The sequence below is a fragment of the Parus major genome, chromosome 8 (genome assembly GCF_001522545.3).
Source record: "Parus major isolate Abel chromosome 8, Parus_major1.1, whole genome shotgun sequence".
Taxonomy (NCBI): domain Eukaryota; kingdom Metazoa; phylum Chordata; class Aves; order Passeriformes; family Paridae; genus Parus; species Parus major.
This window is the reverse complement of record NC_031777.1, coordinates 19,962,461-19,980,062: the sequence shown is the minus strand read 5'-3', so window position 1 is coordinate 19,980,062 and position 17,602 is coordinate 19,962,461. Positions and strand designations below refer to the sequence as shown.

General features: G+C 39.4%; 1 protein-coding gene across 2 annotated transcripts in view; it reads left to right on the top strand.

The window, feature by feature from the left end:
• Positions 1–17,602, top strand: part of ST6GALNAC3 (ST6 N-acetylgalactosaminide alpha-2,6-sialyltransferase 3) — a 219,795-nt gene that overhangs the window by 153,034 nt on the left and 49,159 nt on the right. The gene's annotated exons all lie outside the window — the stretch shown is intronic.

Below are 17,602 nucleotides of genomic sequence, written 5' to 3'. Positions count from 1 at the left end.
ACAATTATGTGATAATGAAAGGACTCATTATGCTTTAGTTTATCTTTGCATAGAGTTAATAGCTAATGAAAACAGGAAAGATTCTATCTAATTACATTTTACAATACTTTTGCTCTTCCCATAAAGAGAACATTTTGCAGAGAATTGTAGATTGGCATACCTTGGTAATGTCTATGTCCCTCTCTATGTGCTTTAAATTACAACTGTTTTAAGACCAATGGTTGCATGTTCTTTTTTATCAAATGGTACACATAGTCTTCACAAAGAACACTTTTGCAACTAAGTTATCAGAGGTAGTCAAATTTGCAACGTGACTGTGCTGAAGATAAAAATAAATTGAGATTTTTCAGGTTTGAAGTGTTAGAAAAATGAAGGCAGCTTGACAGTGAGTCAGTCGGTAGAATCCTGTCTCTCTTTGGGTGAATGAGAAATGTCAAATGGGTACATTACCTACCATCTGTGGCAATTTTGATTCAGTATTGTCTACAAGGCATTGTCAGGCAAGTGAGCAAGTTCCTTTTCTATTCTATCCAGGGGTGGAACATGTGAGAACAAATAGAAAAACAGGGCTTTGGCATTGATGGAGAAATCTCTCATTTTATGTGTTGGGGTACTAAGCTCTGAGCAAAGAGTGTTTAGTTCAGGAATGCATAGATACAGCTCCCAAATTATCTTAATGGCAAGAAGACTAATCAGAATTAAAACATTTTGATGTTTTTATATACATCACTGTATATAGATCATACTACACTGATTTTCAAAGATGCAGCAAGATTGTCCTCCTCTTTTCAATATTTTGCGTGTTTTTTAAACATAATGATTTATTTGAGTGTTACCTTTAAATGCCAAAGTCATGGAGGTGGGACTTAGATAACCTAATCCATTTCACTCCAAAACAGAATTAAGAGATATGAATTCAGCTGTTATGAATGAACTAGGCATTAAAAGTATAATTGTATTGATTTTACTAGGTATTACATGAAATTACATCAATAGTAAATGTCTTTGGTCTAATTGCGTGACATTTAATTAATTTATGTTCCAGTGAGCTAAATGGTGGGTTGAGTTTGTGAGACACAGTGTACGTGGTTTTAGGGTGTTCAGAGCCTGCTTACTGTCTGAGGCTCTGTTTGGATGCCAGGACAGCTCCATACATACTAAGGCACACATTGTCTGTGAGTCTTGAGGCCTGGTCCCAAATAATTCCTGTAGCATTTCAACTTTCAAGCCTGTCTCAGACTCTTCCATTTGGATTAGCTAACTTAAATCACAAGCTGTAATGTCACTGTGTTTTGATCAGAAACTCTTGCTTCTCCTACACTTTCTCCTTCTGATGACAGAATCACAGGATTGTTAGCTTTGGAAGGGATCTCTGGAGATCATCCAGTCCAACCCCTTTGCCAAGGCAGGGTCACCAGAGCAGGTTGTACAGCAACACGCCCAGGTGAATCATTGGAATGTCTCCAATGATGGAGATTCCACGACTTCCCTGGGCACCTGTTCCAGTGCTCTGCCACCCTCAGTGTAAAGAAGTCCTTCCTCATTTTAACATGAAACTGTTTTTATCTTAGTTTATGGCCATTGCTCCTGTCTCTCACCTGTTGCTGGGCTCCACTGAAGAGAGTCCAGCACTGTCCTCTTGGCACCCACCTTTGAGATACTTATATGCATTAATGAGATCTCCTCTCAGTCTTCTCTTGTTCAGACTAAATGGGCCCAGCTCCCACAGTCTCTCCTCACAAGAGAGATGCTCCAGACCCCTCGTCATCTTTGTGGCCTCTGCTGGACCTTCTCCAGCAGCTCCTTGTCCTTGTTATCCTGAGGAGCCCAGAACTGGACACAGTATCCAGATGTGGCCTCACCAGGGCTAAGAAGAGAGGGAGGATTACTTCCCTCAACCTGCTGGCCACACCCTTCCCGATGGGATACTTGTTTTTATATCACACGTTCCTTGCTTTTCTTGAAATATTTTTTTCCTTCTCTGACACTTGTTACAGATATTTTGGACATTTTTCCCTCTTTTATTTCCTGCCTCATTGTTTGTAACTATGTCGTCTATAGAGCTTTCTTCTTTCAGCCTTTTGTCCTTTTATTGTGAAACATATTGCCTCGAACATACCTCCTGTTTTCGACACAATCTCTTTTAAAACAGCTCACAGACCTGCAAGGTATCTGATGAAGAGCAGCTTTTCCCTCTGTGCCCTTGCCCTTGCCCTTGTGTTTCCTCATTCACATGAATCCTGGTGCAGAACACCTGAAAGTCTGCAGGTCCGGAACTGCAGATCTCAACTCAGTACATCCAGTTCTTAAAACAAAAACAAAATATCACAGTGGGATGTAGAAGCTGTGCATGATTATTTATTGATGATTGTTGGTTACAGGAATTAAAACAGCAGGGAGCTCAGATTTTGATCAGAAACCAAGCGATTTTTCTGTACACTGTTTATTGTAAAATGTGAACATAATATAAACCCATTGTGCTCCTGCTGTTAAATGCTAAGCCCCGGCCTGACCTGCTGTATGAACAGTGCGTGTCCCTGTCACACAGGTATGTAGCTCTGTGTATGTGAGCACTGATTAAGGCTTGAAGCTGTTACAAAGCAATTTTTATATATGTGAATATAGGAGCTTTCACAATAGCTTCACGTCGGCTCTCAAGCGTGCCAACCACCCGGCACAGTGTGATCTCCAAGGGAAAAGCAGAGGGATCTGGGGCTGGGCAGCCTTTCTGGGGGCTCCCAACACAGCAGTGTTCACACAGAGCCTCAGTTCTTGTGCTGGCAAGGAGCAGAGTGCATGTGCTTTGCTTATTGTAAGCCCTTTTCTATTATAACAATACAAGATAGCCAGCCTGGCAGTGACTTTTACGTCTACAGTTATAATTTATTTGCTTTTAGTTTTTGTAACATCATCAACTGCTAAGGGAATTGATGCTTAATACATTGCTAAATAAGTAAAACTAAACTATAAATAAATTATGCCTGGTTTATTAGTCCAGGTGTTTTCAGCATTGCTGAAAGTAGTTTGATGACAGCCACCAGCACTAGCAGTGGAAAAAAAACTTGATTTCACAGTGATTATTATCATTATAGTAAACCATAATTGAAAGATTACAAAATTGATTCTTTTAAAAATTAATGTTGCATGAGTGAACAGGCTCTGTGGCATTCAGATTTTTTCAGTGTTACTTGGAAGGAAAGTGGCTTATTTTATTTCCTGGCAGAAAACTGCTGATTTTCAAACAATCACATTAGAGAAAACAGTCCCAGAGGGTTACAGGAGGCAACAGACCTGTGTCATTATGCTTTACCCTTTCCTGATGGGTTCAGAGAAGAGCCAGAAACAAAAGAAAGTTACATTCATTATTGAGAGAGCCCTGGGAAAATCTGTTTGGCCAAGCAATTTTGCATGAAACGAGTGAGGAAATATTTGACTGCAAAGAACATAAACTCCTTCCATCAATATGCAATTTTCTGGATCCATTTGTCCAAGTGATTATTAAGAACAGTTTCTAAATTTGCAGTGCTTTACAACTTCAAGGGGCTGTGAAAGCATCACCTAGTTAAATGGATGGAAGTGTTTTTTCATAAATAAAAAAAAAAAAGACTAAAGTCAGTTGTAAGACAGTTTAAAGTGCAAAGTATTGAAAACAGCAGGAAACCTGAAGACCTGCAATAGCAATCATCTGCTCCAATCAGGAATATGGAAACCACAAATTTATCTTTGATGATTTCCTGTAAATATGCCCTTTGAGGACAGATTGCCCTGCCCAGTCTTGTGGAAAATGCTCAGAGTTACAGCTCTTCTCACTGCAACATATGGATCTCAGCAAGCTCTGCTTCTCCATTTCCGAAGCCATTCTTCAGATGGAAAAGTCTGAGCAAAAATGTAGTGCTGCAAAAATGCTGGTTAGCATCCTTCAACCTGGTCAGCCTGACTGGAAAAACATCTTTCTGAGTTGTTGGGGTTTTTTTCTTGGCCATTTTCTTCAGCAAGATCTGCCCAGTTTACCAGACATGTTATCCTAGTGGAAATGGTTTTATTGATGTTTTTGTTCACTTCAGAATGTCTCATATTTCCCTAGGACACTGCAGTATAAATACTTCCCCCCAGATATGTAGCAGTGTGTGCTGGGGGCTGGGGAAGGCACATTTGGGTGTCTCTGGGTGCCCCCAGGGACACTCTCTCCAAAGGACCCCACCTGCAGTGTGCCAGCACGGCCAGGGTGGCTGTTCAGCGTGCTGGGGTGACTGTGCACATGGGGAGTCTGGTCTGTCTTTCTTTCTTGCCAGCTCTGTGTGACACTTCTCTCCTGGTGTTGCGTTACTGGGTCTGAACGCCTGGAATCTGGGCTGCAGCCAGCAGTGGTGCATCTTGCTAGCTTGGGGTTTCCAGTCAGTGCCACATCTCACATTTATGACACAGACATCAAAGAAGCCCAAGAAATTCAGGTTAGATGTGGCTTATTGCTTTCCCCATATATATGCTGAAGAGAAAACATGTTATTCCATTTTAAAGTTGATGTTTATGCACCATTTCACATTGTCCAGATAATTTGCAGTCTCTGAAGAAGTTTTCTATGCTTGAATTTACAGTAGATATATAATCTACCAAATTTAGTATGTATGCTCTTACTTGATGACAACCTCCTACTGGCCCTATGTAATGTTTTATTAAATAGAGGGACAGTTCCCAAGCCCATCTTTCTCCCCAAGATTGAAGTCAGTGTTAGGTTTCATTAATATTATTTAGCATTTCATAGCAGATATCATCCACAGACCTTAAAGCACTGCAGGACTTTAAATCAGCTTTAATTTTCCCATTTTCCTGATTGTAAAACTCACGCAGGGAGTCATTTGTCAAGTTGCACAGAGGTATCATCCTGGAAGTCTGTGGCAGAGCTATGAAAGTACCCTTCAGTCAGGGTTCCCAGTTGTCTCTGATGCACTACCCTGACATTCAGAAGGCTTGAGTGTTTATTCATACCTGTGCAAGTTCATGCTTAGCTGGGAGGGAGTCCAGGGTGACCAAGTGATGACCAAGTGCATTTTTATAGGCAGAAGGAAAGAACTGGGATTTCTTAAAAGAATTCACTAGAAATTCTGTATTTCCTAAAATTTTGTATGACTAGACCCAGCTCTTGTGTCTTGGCCTCTGTGCAAAGACAGGATTGTATTGCACAGCAGAGCCTTGTTTAATAATAATACTTTGCAGGAGGGAGGGGTGATCATTAGATTTAGGAAGGAATATTAAAAGACATGTTGGAGCACTCCATATTCAAGCAGTTGCTTTCCTGCCACTTTCCCACAGTTAACATTGCCCATCAAAGAAAATTGCTAAATAGCTCTGCTACATCGTTCTTCATTTGCATTAGAAATGGCTCTAAGCAATAACAGGATTACAGTCAAAAAGTGCCAGCACTTTATCATTCATTTATTTGATTTAATATATAGAGGTACCTATTTGAAACAGCATTTACTTTTCTTGAACTCATCTTAAAACCCACTCTGAATGGAAGTGTTTAAGGTAATGACGACTCCGATTAATTCTCTTAGAACAGCATGACTGGCATCAGATACATTACTTCTCTTTTCATTAGACATTTCTGAGCTGCTATGAGTGATCTTATAGCATGAGAGGAAAGAAATTAGCTGTATAAATCCCCATGTAAATAATCCACAGCACGCTGCTACTCCTGTTTAACCTGGTGAACTGTAAGCTCAGAAGCCTTTGTGGTGGTGTCCAGATGGCATTAATAGAACCTGATGCAAACTTTTTGTTTTAAAAAAGGCAGAAAAGCCATACTAGCCGTGTGCTGCAGATTTCTCTTCACCTGCACTGTGAATTGAGCAGTGTTACAGCTTTCTCAGCCAGCCATTACCACCTTCTTCCCCTCTTCCCACTGCCACCAAATCCCTGTAAATCCAAGCCTGGCCTGAACAGCAGATCTCTAATCTGTTTTTCAACACGCACATCCCCCACCAAAGTCAGGAGGTCAGACGCTGTGTTGCACTTTTGTTCACAGATAGGATTGATACAAGGAATGCTGCATCAGGAACTCTCTTGTAAGTGAAAAGGATGTTTCAATTCATTCTAGAAAATTTGAGAGCTGGCAGCTAAGTTTTGCCAGTGTTTTATTCCTGTTTACATTTCTTGATCAGTAACTACTATCAATGAACATGGCACAAATACAGGGAAAAACATTTTCCAAAGCACCTCCCTGATCAAATAGCCTGTATTGCATCTGAAAATGAAACAGTTCCCTGAGTAACTTCGGCATCTTGACTTTTTATTCAAACGGAAGTATCTGAAATGTCCATTTTCTTCTGAACTGGAAACAGCTGTAGGATGTCTACATTAGTTGAAGAAGCAAAGATTTTCTGGTAACATTTGTCTAAATTTCTTACGCTGTTTTTCCTAGACATGATTATGAAGTTCTGCATGATTGCTGGTGTTGCAGGTGTCTTAGCTTTATAGCATGGTAGTAGTCGTAACTAAAAGAAAGGAGTGAGGAACTCCTTGTTAGGAGTAATACTACTACTACTACTACTTAGTAGTAACTAAAAGAAAAGGCTAGGAAGGCAACATGATAAAGAATCTCAGTGAAAAATTTTCTGAGAAAATACTCTTTAAAGTCAGAGTTACAAAGTGTGTGCTTTTCTACTGAAGACTGAACCTATTGGTTTCAAATTAAAGGTTCATACAAAAGTTATATCTGCTGTGCCTAATCTGCAGTAATTGATTCTTCTAATTCCTAGAGGAGCCCTCTCCACTTAAAGTACAATTGAACTCCACATTGCCTGAAAATGTTACAGTTTAAGAGGCTGTATTGGCCTAGCACTGCACAGTACCAAGTGGGCTGCAGGTGCAAGCAGAAACTTTAGACCCTTTTCACTTCTTTGTTTTGTGCCCTTTGAATGCTAAGCAGTAGAGTCAGCAGCCGTTCCCACCCTCTATTTCACACATGCTTTCATTTCCTACATGTCTGTGCCTGGCAACAGAAGAGGAAAATTCAAAATGGTATGGTGTGTTCTCATTCAGACTGGCTTATGGGCTGGGTTTTCTTTTCTGATTTCTCATCTGATTCTAAAAAAATCACCTGTATCACATGTAGTATCAAGGCTAATAGAACAGCCTGATCTTCATTATTGTTTGAATAAATTTGCAGGAGAAAGTTAGAATTCTGCTGAACCATTACCTTATCTATCAAAGGAAAATGTATTTATAAGCCACTGTGCGGAAGATTATATGAAGATAAGTTGTATCTTATCGTGTGATCTGAACCATTATGGATTATAGAAGTGCTGGCTTTCCAAAATCAGTTCTGAGCATTTTTAGTGGCGATAAATTTAGTCATCAGTTCTACAAAAGTCTGGCTGTAACTAACAAACTGTGTGTATCTGTATTTGTAATGACTGTCTTGGTAGTTTCACATATCAGTTCAATAAAACATCTTCCACTCAGGGGAGGCATTGGGCAGGAATATCTCATGACATCCTTGCCATTCCCATTACCATCACTACACACTCAGAGTAATGTATGTTTTAAAAATTGATTGAGTGTGTATTTACAACATAGATCATAGGACATGTTTTTTTAATGGTGAGAAACTCCCAATGAAGCATTCTGTGATCTGTAGCATTGATTTGGATTCTTTGATTTTAATGCTACAGAATACAGTCATAAAACTTTTAGACCCTTAATGTCATAGGGTGCAGCTTCTTGACACAGAATGCTAATGTAAAAGGCAATAGCTACTGCAGGTAAGAGCTGATGAAAACCAAAGGCTTGCACTAGACATAGCTAACTAAATGAATTTGAATTCTTAACACATTAAATATAAAATCTGGAGGAGTTTCTTGAAGTGACCTAAGTCTGATATGAAAAATCTCTAATGCAGGTAGACTTCCCTTGGGTTACTTCGGAAGTGTGGAGGATACTCGTTTGGTTTAGAGAGTTTACTCACCTCCCTTCAGGCAGTTTTCAGTGAGCATCTCTAAAAAGTATTTTTCTGAAGGAGTCATCTAAAGATGGGTGAAACAAGTTTTCCTTCTCAGTTTCCTTCTCTCCCTTCTCAGCTGACTAAAGTTGGTCTAGAGAGTCACCTAGACATTTAGCTCTTGGTTAGCAAAGGAGGTGAGGTAAATAGTGGTTAAATATCTTGTTATATGTTGTATCATCTAACAGGTATTTGTGTTGTGCTTAGTTCAAGGTTTTGGTAAAGGCATGACAAAGGTGATTTGTTCTTATCACAGCAGAAAGTTCAAATGCTTTGTCATACTCTTTTCAGTCTGGTTGCCATACTGATTCTTAAGAATTTCTTGTTTCTAACAACATAAAACTAGGTCTGAAATTTAATTCCACCCTGGGTCGGAGGTAAAAGGTGACAGGAAAAATGAGTGAGAAAGGTACCAAAAAAAGAAGTTTTGCCAGGTAGCAAGTGTTGGAATAAGCTGTGAAGATTTTTCCATAGATCTAGTTATAGTGAACAATATTGGGAAGCTTTTAATTGACATACAGAAATCCTACAACCATCCAAGGTGTATTAGAGTTCACTTGGATATAGAAAATTCTTGACATTTCTCACTGCAGTGAGATTACTGTCCAAAGTTATCTGGAATGTTTTCAGTGCAAAAATTGAGTTTAGAAAAGGCTGAAATTGCTTTGTTCTAGTTCTGTGTGACTAAACTCAGATGGAACAGTCAAGACAACAGAACTGTGGACTTAAGTGTGTGTGGTTGGCAGTTTTAGTTTACTGTCTTTTCCTAGGAATTTTATTCTGCCCATTGGCACATTAACACCTGATCTTCTGTGTTCTTAGAACATTGTTTGGACACAGACTATTTTTCACTAAATTTTCATTTTCTTTTTTAAGATAAGAGAGAAATTGTTTGTGGGAATGCCTTTTCTTTGTTACAGGTGTCTGCACTGAGAGGTGTTCAGGAACACACATTGTAATCCTAATTTAGCACACCAGTAGGTTTTTAATTTGGCAATATTGGTGAGGACAGAGCTTACTTTCCCTGTGGCACTCTCTCCTGGCATTGTAACCTTACCCTGTGGGACATGCAGAGCTGCAGCTGGGGCAGGCTTGCCCATGGGCTGTTGTGTGACTCTGCTGAGCACTTAAAGTTGTTACCTGTTTTCCCTTGAGATGAGGGATAAAGGGCACAGCACTGAACCCACCGGAGGAATTGGTAGAAGAGAAACTCTTTTTACAAAGGAACAAGACACCTCAAGCTGCTGCTGGATTGTATTTACAGTGCCTGTTCAGACCTATGTCTCTGTGCCTAACCTTGTCTGCCGCCCAGGAGTAAATTACCTTTCCCAAAGGTCGTGAGCAGATTTTAGTTCCGGACGTTGCTATTCCAAATGTTTCCTGCTGCTGTTAACAAGAGTGCTCCTGCTGGCCAGGCTGAGGGCTCAGGAAAGGCAGTAAATCCTTGTGACATTGCTGCCTTGGGCCTTACACCCCCATCCCCTGACCAGCAGAGCCAGTGCTGGGGTGTAGCAGCCGAGGGGAGGGCAGCTGCCCCACACTCGGATCTCCATCACCTTGCCATCTTCACAGAGCGTCAGGTGCTGCCACAGCGGGAGGATGCTTGAGTGGAGAGCATCCAGCTCTGGCAGGCTGTTCTTCATTGTTCCAGCTGTTCACAGCTGCTCCATGGCTGATTGAAAAGGCATTTGCTCCCCTCATGTGAATAACCTTGAGGGATCAGAAAGTCAGCTGTGCAGAGCACCTACAGTCAGTGCCAGATGTGTGTCTGGGAGCCACTGCAAAGGCGACTGACATTTAGAAGAGCTTTTTGCTGGTGGTTTAGGGACTGGCTGTACTCAGGAGAATTTATTGCTGGTGAGAGGGGTGCAGAGGTTACCTAGCACACAACTACTGGTATTTAAAATCTCTCTTTGCACCTCCTTTTCAGAGCAGTACTGAGCATACATCCCCTGTAGTTTTCAGTCTGTTAGTTCATCTGTGAATGAAGCAAATGTTACATTAATTGTAGTTCATTAGTTCCATCTGGTGCCAGGGTGGGGAATGGAGACCCTTTCTTACCTTACAAAACATTATATACCTTTCTTGCCAAGCTGCTCTACTGAATGATAGTTAGAGCCTGAGGCTAACTAAATGTAAAGATTTGGAATTGTTTCTCCACTGGTTTTCCCATAGTTACACACTTGGCTCCCTACATCTGGCTGCTGTCTAAAGAAATTAAGACCAACAGTATTTTAGTTAAAGCAGTAGTATGCCATATGCAAGGCCAGAGATGCTCTGTGTGATACCCACAAAATTTGGTACCTGTCTGCCTTTTTTTTTTGTTCCCTTTAATCGATAAAATATGATTTCACTCTAGTTCAAAGGAAATTGAATTTTCACATAGCAGGGGAAAACAAATACCCTCCAGCATTGCTATCAGTGAATTGGGGCACCAGATGTCTTTTAAACAGGTCCAGCATATTGTCTCTCCATTTCCAAGTCACTCTTTTATGCTTCTATTTATTATAGGCAATTATGCTTTGACCCAAAGACATAATCCTAGTAGAATTAAAAATCATTGACCTCTTTTTATAAAAAAGCTGAGTCTGATTTTACGAAAAAGAAATGTAGAGAATGAATCTAGTGGGAAATTAGACAGTAGTATTTGATGACTGTAAATGTATTTATTTATAACAGCTAATCTTGGTGGAAATGAAGAAATAAGAAATAATTAACTTTACTATTTATAAAAGAGTCTCTTTTATCCACTGTGTAATGCAGACACCTCCAGGATGAAATGCAATGTTTGCTAAAGAGCATATAGACATTTAAGAGGGAAAGAAAAGAGAAAATGTGTGTTTGACACAATGGGGAAAATGTAGCATGGAAGGAAAACATTTGCATGAAAATGTTGCCCCTTTTAGTTGAAGACATATTTTTTACTGGTTCTTGTAATTATTCAAACTGGAACTTGGTCATAAAAGTAAAATGTTTCTGGCCTTGCAAAATGCACTCTGACATTTTTAATAGCTTCAATATAGAAAAAGCACTTACTTTACAGCAAAAAAGAGCACTTACTCTCACAAAGATAAAGGGCTTCATTTTCCTTTCACAAAGACCAGTTTTACTGATGATGTCACTGGAGTTATTTCAGACTTAGAACAGTGTGGGAGAAATCAGGATGGTCACTCCAGCAGCACTGGGACAGAGGTAAGAGTGCTGCTCACTGAATTAACAGCTCTCTTCATAAGCCCAGAGGATGAAGGAGTAACAAAGAGGCTCCCTGGCTGTTGATGAATTCCTGACTGTGTGCAGTGTATCCTGGAGCTCCAGTTAAACCTTTATATACCTCAATGGAGAAAGAGAGTGAGTGATACAGTAAAGAGCAGTTTGCCAAACAAAATAGAAAGATCCATGGGATTGCTGCACTATTACAAGTGTCAGCACACAATTAGGAGTTGGTTTATATATGCAAAATGTTTTACTGAGCTTGAGTGAAATTTACAGTTTTTAGCAAGAGACCTATTGAAATACACCACACCATCTGTGATACATGTACTTAAAAATTCTACTGCTCATCTTAGATCACTAAACTTAAATGCACTATATGCTATTTTACATATAACTATTGCCCTCAAATCAATCCACATTCAGCCAGTAATAACTAACTTACATGCTGACTGAAAGTCAGAGGGAGACTCAGTCTTGATAAATTGAAAAAAGGCAGCAAAGTGATTTTAGTATCTTAGTATTGTTGATTAAATGTGTTAAGCTAACTAAGAAAATAATCTGCACAGAGAGATGTTGTGATAGTGGTCACGTTGTGTCATTGATTTGTATTAAATGCTAGGGAGGAGAGAGAGACAACTTTGAAGATTTGCTTTTCATTATGGTATAAATTGATGTTCAGCTACTAAAATGAAATAGGTTTGCATAAGAGTTATGACTGTCAAAAACCATTTGGAATTTCATTCTGTGCAGAGAAATTAAAATTTTGAGTGATTATGTGAAAGACTCTTCTGAGGTAAGGTTATAAAACCACATGTTTCCCTTGTTACTGGACTTTTTAGGTTAGGTGAAATTCTTGCTGTTTTATCTCATCTCAAGTGCTTTTTTAGTGACTTGCTGAATTAATATCATATTAAATTCAAGAAATTATGTTGATGGAACAGTATGCTGCAGTGTCTAACTGCATACAAAGATATTCAAAGTTACAGGTCATACAGCTAATGCAAGTTAGCCATCTGGGTATATACATACAAGAAATATTTATTCTAGTTTCTAAAAACAGTGTAATTGAGTAGATTGGACAGATACACCATTAATTACATGCTTCAATACAGTCTGATCTGATATCAGGAACAGAACACTCAAAATTCAGAATCTCTTGACATTTTTCAGTCATTTCCATAACAATCAACCACTCAAACCACTCAGTTTAGAAGGAAATAATGATACTGGAAAAGCACTGAGTTTTACAGTGTGCTTTCAACATCCTAGGTTCAATTAAAAGGGAAGAATATATTCTGAAATTATAAGACTTGTCCTTTGAACAAGAATCTGCAGATGAATGTGTATGATTCCCATTGGCATAAATTTCCCAGATCAGATTACCTAAGGCTTGAAAAGCAGAAAAAATTTTGGGGTCTCAAAGTTATGACTGTCAGGTTTCACAGTGTTTTACAACACTTGAATATTGCAAAATGCTTGCTGGAGTTCTGGGCCTGTTATTATAACTGCACTCTAGAAATACAGAATGTAGCCATGCCACTTTATCCTCTTAGAAATGTTAGAACAATCAGATAATAGAATTCTCTGCAAGATCCTAATGGACTTTGTAACCATGGATCTGAATGACTCACCAGTGGAGAGCTGTCAGATAGTGATGCGCCACAGAAAAAACATAAGTAAACTTTTGTGCATTTAGGGCTTTTAGGCTGGTTTTGCTCTGTTTGCAGCTATCATCTGTTTTAAAGGAAACAATAAACCAACAAAATTGCTCACTTGATGACAGAGTAAATTTTTTTTTGCATGTCTATAATGAGATGTTGAGTTAAAAGCACAAAATGAGTGCAGTCCTTCGAATTGATGCCGTCTGAAATAAATGCACTTGTGTTTTCTTTTCAGAAGGGGTTTCTAGACATGTAGTAACAAGCCTGGTGTTCTTTTGCTGGCATGTGAGGTCACAGCTTCAGTCAGCTGCCTTGCCTTCAAATCCCAAAGTGTGTTGGTTTTCTTGCCTTTTGAACTTTGTCTCTTTGGTGCAGTCAGTACTGTTGGGAGAAAACACCAGGTGCAGTAAGAAAGTGTCTGTTTGCAGATGGTGCCTGTGCTCCTCATCACATCTACACTGACATGTGCTGGGAGCTTCTCCTCAGAGTCCCTGTGTAGATTCTGGGCCGGGAGCAGAAGCTTGTTAGAGGTGTCACCAAGGGTCTTAATGCCATCATTCACAAGTGTTTGAAGCTGGAGCTGAGGTGATGAGATTTAAGAAGGATAAAACTGGAATTCTGTTAATTTCTGTTCTTATTCCTGGGCTTCTTGAGTTTGTTTTCCAGTTGCTCTTTGAAATCATGATGGCTAGGAAATTTCTTTGGTTGCAGCAAAAGTGCCATTGAGTGTGATCAAGTCAATGGATTCCAAAAAGTGTGGCTCAAAGAATGGTAGATAGTGTAAAATTTACAATGAAACTGTGAAATTTCACAGCCACAGGGTCTTGCCATTAAAACAAAAGATGTGTTTGGATGAAATTTTTCAGTATTTATGAAAAGTACTGTAGAGGAGAAGACATCCTGGAAAACGCTTTTGCTACATTTTTAACACAACATCCCAGATTTGATTAACTTTCCTTTTTTCCCCTGTAGAGTCATTTGAGTTAAGGTTACTGCTGGCTTTTCCCCTGGACTCTCAGCAGAGGCAATGAGTGAGGCAGGCACTGTCCTGTGGAGAGATCCTTGAACTGTGCCAAGGGTTCAGCTCCCCACGCTCTTCAGGCATGACTATGCAAATAAACGTGCATTTCTTCCCCCAAGCTCACGTCCCTTTTGTCTGAACTGCAGCCTCTTGTAGGATTTGCTTTATTGGCTTGCAGCCAGTGTCGTGTCCTGTAAGGCCAAGGAAGGTGTTACAAAGACAATTCAGCAAAGGGGAAAACTTCAATCCGAGCAGTGCAAACTTCCTCAGAGAAAAATGGGCTTTAAGTAGCTCCTCAACATTGTGCTCTCTCCACTCTGCCACACCAGTTACTAGTGATAATGCATTTTAGAAGAGGCTGATAAATTTGTTCCAGCACTCAGCCACCCACACATTTCACCATTTCCTTTTATCAGCTGGGCTCTGTTTAATAGCTGTGTACTCAGATGACAGTTTAAGTGATACTGGACCATTACTTTTGGATTATGGTCTGGGGACCTGCTGAAAGAGAAGTTAAGGTGTTAAACTTAAGGAAGGGCAAATGCATACATGTATGCAGTGAAAAATACATTACTGCATCCATCCTGAAGACAAAAATAACCATAAACAAACATGAAATAGACCATATTATTTTTCACAGTCTTTTCCAAGCAAAACATAGAAGCCTGTATAAGAGGCTTTAAAAAATCCTACTATTTTCTGGAAATCTTCAAATGCTCACTCTGCTTCTGTACTGCTGAGATACTGCATTGGTGGTGTTACTCTGGCATTACTAGGAAACCTTGGGGTAATTTTCCTTTCATACCTGCCTTCCAGGATGATTTGGTCCTTTCTGATAACATTGAAGACCAGCTGAAACTGAAAACCAGCCTCATATACTTTGAAAGACTACGTCTCAACGTTTCCCATTGTCATTGTGACAGTTAACTCGAATTTCAGCTAAGGCAACCTACTTTAACTTTTATGTGTCTGTTTACAGCAAGATACCTCAAAAAGCTGTCTGAAGTTAGCATCTTAAGTCTTCATATAGAAATGTAAAATATACCACAGTTTTTCCAAGTACACATGCAGCAGTTCCTGTATTTTAAAACATGGGTTTTTTTTTTCCTTTTAGTGTCACTCAAAAATAAGATGAAAATTAGGATAATAATTATACAGCAGAGTGCATTGATTGCCAGTGCCTGACGCTGGGTACTAGCAGAAATACACTTTTAAATATCCAAGCAATTAATTTGGAGATAGCATTTATTGATTGTGTAAAAAGTTCCTACAAGTCAATCTAAAATGTGTCATCCAAAGATGTATTGTTATAAATACAATAGTAAGCTTTGCACTGGATGTGCAGTGAATGTAATGGCTTTGGGGTGATCCCAGTTGCATTATTTATGCCTCCAGTCACCTTAGATTTTGCAAAGGTATTTTCCTTGGAGGATTGAAACCATGGCAAATAAAAGCCTGGTAAACCTGGCCTTTGCTAAGGTGACACAATGGGGAGGTCACTGGAGGTCTTTTCCTGTGTAGTTCTTTCATCTCCTGCTACAGATTATCTGGGCCCCTCTCCCCACACAGATTGGCACAGCCCTACCCCAGCTGTCTCCTCTCTGGGGTAATCTTCACTTTCAAGCCTGTCAGAGCTGGTTTAGAAAAGGGTGACTGCAACTGTGGCACAAAAAGATGGTGTGCAAATACCAACTAAAGCCTCGAGGCTTTGATTGGCACTGCTGGAGAGCTGCCACTCTGTGCATTCAATGCACCAAAACCTCAAGATTTCCTGTTACCCCTTCCAAGGTGAGGACTGTTCTGCAGCTGGTGTTGCCACAGTAGAATTGTGATTCTTGAGTTTGTCAGGAAAGTCAGGTTCAGATTCCAGCCCTTTCCTCCTTTCCTCCCAAAAGTATTCCAGACTGTGAATGAGTTTGACTGTGAATGTTTATTTCCCTTACTGCTGTTACTATATTCCTATACTGAAGCGTCTTCAGTTTGGGCAATGTCTGTGTTTAGTGCAGCCCTACTTGTTAGACCCTTGATGCACAGCTGAGAGTGAAGTATCAGCATTAATCTCCACAATGAAAATGTATTTGGGGACATTAGCACACATATGGTGAGGATTTTTTAACCTACATTACTGTATGTAACTTTGCAGCTTAATTAATCAATTACGATTAGTGCATTTGTAATCAAGTCCAAGAGTGATTGATGCATGCCATGTTAATTGCAACATTCACATGAAGCATGTCATATACACAGTCATTTTACAGCTGGATTTCACATTGGGTTGCTCATAAGCACTTAATGGCAGGAATATTTTAGACTTGCAATCAGGGAAATTGTATTGCACAATATGCTTTATATGTTCTACACCCTGCTTAGATAATAACTCCTCCATCACTGATGGATCCTCTTGCTCCTCCCTCCTGGTTCGATCGTTGGCAAAGTAGTCCATTTTCAAAGGCTTTTCTTTGCTGTGGAACAAGAGGTATAATTAAATTGTATCCCAGTAGTGAAGGTTTCTAATGATGATGAGCCAAAACTAATTGTATTGATTTGTTTATTACTGGCTTAGGAAGCTCATCAAACAAATGGACTGAAACTATTTCCATATTCTTATCTGTTTGGTAAATGAGAAACAAATAACACTTCCATATGTCTGTTGCATGGTGTCACGGCATTAATACTAATTCTGAAGATACACTCAAGCACAGGATGGGAGGTAATCCCTGGTGCGATTTTCTACAGCTAAGAAATGCCACATTTTTTCCACAGTTGTGTTATGGGATGAGCAAAATGAGGACATTTTCTTTCTTTTTCAATACAGATGTTCTAACTGCCAGAATTGGGGAGTAACAGGCTATACCCAGAAAGTAGAAAGGTTGAGGCAAAAGAAAGGAAACTGGGTTTATGTTCATGTCTCCCTTTGTTCTGCACGTTTGTTCCTTGGCTTCTGTGTTAAACAAAGCTGGATGAACAATGTGAACTAAAAATGTCTATGAATATTCAATTTAATTTTTAAATTAATTTACTTCACACTCTCACATTAACTCTGCAAACAGTGAAGCAATCACATCTGGTACAAACATTTGCAAAAAGTAAATTTCTCTATTTCATATCAGAGTTTTTGTAGAAGAAGAGTTTTGATTTTGAACATGCACAAATGTATTACTGCTCACCCAGGCAAAACTGTGGGCCAGACAAAAGTTTCTCTGTCTTCTTTGAAAAATCATTTTTGTTGCATAATGACTTTAAAATGTTGGGCTTTTTATTACTAAATATTTGTGATCAATTCTTAGAGCAACGATCTGTCCAACTTCATTTAAACAGTTGCTGATCTAAAACCACTGAAGCCACCAATAGTCATTCCTTGGCTTGAGTTTTGGATCAGTTTCCTCATGGATGCAGTTGAGAACAGCCAGAGCTAAAAACAAAGGAATAAGTTAATTGTATAAATTGTTACTTTAATTGAGTTTGGGAGACTGATTGTATTTAGGCTGTGAGAATGTGGATTCCTCCACAGTCAAATGTTGACTTGGGCTGTGTTTTGTTCTTAGAGTAATACTAGTAAAGTGGCCACCCTAATCAATTTAGAGCTTGAATCTGCTTTCTGTGGAAGCAAAAGCAAGTGTTTTATTCTTAGGAGCTGCATAACACTAGATAAAATTGCTATTTATACATGTGGAACCATCCCATTCCTTTTCTGAAATACAACTTCCT